Genomic DNA, 2,387 nt, shown 5'->3' with positions numbered 1-2,387 from the left:
GACATCACAGTGGATGTTATTAAAAGACCAGTGTTATTGAATGATTCAGCCTGTCATACAAATCGAGTGTACTACTTCCTACGAATATATAGTTGTTTTTTTTAAAAGCTTTTGTGTTCCATTAACTACTAAAGTGTAAAATATTGCAGACACCTGCGTTTTAAAAGGATACAGCTCAATTAATAAGTATTCTCAGATTTTTTTTTTTGGTAATGCAATACTTTTTTTTTTTCTTCAAATTTAGGACCAGTGTGGCTCTGGCAGGTTTTTCAGAAACTCCTCTATTTCTGTCCACATTGGGTTCATGCCTGTTTTTCTAATCTGCTCCAGAACTCTGATGCTGTTCTTACGATAGGAGGAGTGTTGCGGTATCTCTGCCGCCTTCCTGTGATATTCTATTGACTTGTTTTCACCCTGTCGTTGGAAGTATGAATATTTTGCGTAGTTGTTGTAAAGCAGCTGTTTGTCTCCAGGTTCCAGATCACTTTCTAGCAGTTCCTGGTACATCTGCTCAGCTATAGCCTTGGTGTGTTTGGACTTTGAGTATATATTTGCGAGGTCTACTTTCTTCTCACATGAAGAATGAGGGTAAAGAATAATCATCTCCTTATGGAGACTGATTGCTCTCTTTAGCGTTGGACTTTGCTTTTGCCAATCGTTTTTGGAAGGAATGATCTTCCATTTGAGAGTGAGTGCGGCACATCTCTTCAGAAAACGCTCATCTGGATGATTTTTCAGAGCCTCCTCTGCCAAAGCAATGGCCTCATCCTTTGATACATGGTTGCTGCAAACCCTTAGTATTGCTTTCATACCACCGTAGCTGCTGACAGGATTTCTCAAAACCTTTCCGGCTAACTCACGTGCTTCATCCTCAACTCTTTCTCCATTCTTAGCACGTTGCTCAAGGTAGTAAGCAGCAAGGCACAAGTTATCTGGATCGTTTTCCTTGGCGACTTTCATTTTCTTCAAGAATTCAGCCTTCGACCCCTTGTTGCTGAGCAGAACGTGACTGGTGTTCCACTCCACCATGTCCGGCTGCATCCTGATGGCTTTCTGGAAGCAATCTGAAACCAGCTCTCTGTCTGTGTTGAACTTCATCAGGGTCCAGGCTTTTTCAGCGTAGATCTCTGCATGGAGCTCGTCCTGCGATGGAGATGGGTATTTCTTCATCAGGGCTTCAACCTTGGACAGGTAAGCCTCGCTCTCTGCTTGGTCTCCCAGGTGGTGGTGCAGCCAAGCCAGGTTCCCGTAGTTCACCACTAACCAGGGACCGTCATCTGCTTTTCTCATCTGGCGGAAGGCCTCTGCAGCCTTGTTGAAGAAACTCTGGGCGTCTTCGGTGAAGCCCAGCTTGTACTGAATGAACCCCCTCAGGTTGTAAATGTGACCCAGCCAGGTGTTTCCCTCCGTGCCGATGTCCACCAGCTTGTCCCCGAGACGAAAAAATTTCGTCTTGCTGGCGTCCGGATCCCAGGTAAAGTGGCACTGCAGGGCCTTCAGTTTTGAGATCAGTGTTGTTTGACTCTGAGCAGCACTGATGGGGAATAAAAATGCCAAAAATTAAAAGACATCACTAGGTTAATATAATATGCTCGGAGGCGTGCTATGTTTGGATAATCATTGTTCATTTCATGTTGAGGAAGGGAGGGAGATAGAAATAGAGTAAGGAGCATTGAATCTGTTAGCTGCTTCCTTGATCTGGACACAACATAATTTCATTACACATACTGTGTATGGTTGTGTACGGTGGTTTGATTTGAAAGGCAGCAAGAAAAAAAAAGGAATTAAGGAAGGATGGGGGAAATGAAAATGAGTAGGGCGCATTGAATGGTCAGAAAGGAAATAAGGAAGGAGCAATAAAACAAGATAAGGAAAGAAGTATGAGAAGGGGAAGAAAAAAATATGGACCAATAGACAGCTGCAAAGAAAAAGTAAGGTAGTGTGGAGAATTTCAGTATTAAACGCATTATTAGTAAGATTTAATAACACCCCTAGTGGTGAGTAGAAGTGTCACAATAATAAATATGTTAGTCACAATATGTTTCCATATGGAATGTATTATAGGTTTACAATATTCTTTCTTATAGAGGATATTATATGTTACAGTATATTAACTCATTGAATGTATTAAATCATAGAAGTATAGTCACTGTAGGTATTAAAACACTAAGAATAGTCTTGAGGGTCAGATAGGGATTCTGAGTGAGGTGTCAGACATGCAGCAGCAAATGGAGGCGACCTCATCGATGGAGGATGGGGCCAGTGGGACGGTCAAATGCCAAGCTGACCAGCAGGACAGAGAGGAGGAGTCCAAGATGTTTTGCGAGGAGCCAAGATGTTTTGCTAAGGGATCGATAATGGGAGGGGGCATAATTCAAATGAAGCCA

At 42.6% G+C, this 2,387-nt stretch overlaps 1 pseudogene; it reads right to left on the bottom strand.

Moving 5' to 3' along the window:
- Positions 1-225: 225 nt before the first annotated feature.
- LOC142939312 (interferon-induced protein with tetratricopeptide repeats 2-like) lies at positions 226-1,711 on the bottom strand (annotated as a pseudogene).
- Between the last annotated feature and the right edge of the window lie 676 nt (positions 1,712-2,387).

This window comes from Anarhichas minor, unplaced genomic scaffold, assembly GCF_050575085.1.
Source record: "Anarhichas minor isolate MPS153535 unplaced genomic scaffold, ASM5057508v1 ptg000096l, whole genome shotgun sequence".
Taxonomy (NCBI): Eukaryota; Metazoa; Chordata; class Actinopteri; order Perciformes; family Anarhichadidae; genus Anarhichas; species Anarhichas minor.
The sequence above is the reverse complement of the archived record's forward strand: the minus strand, read 5'-3'. Positions and strand labels throughout refer to the sequence as shown.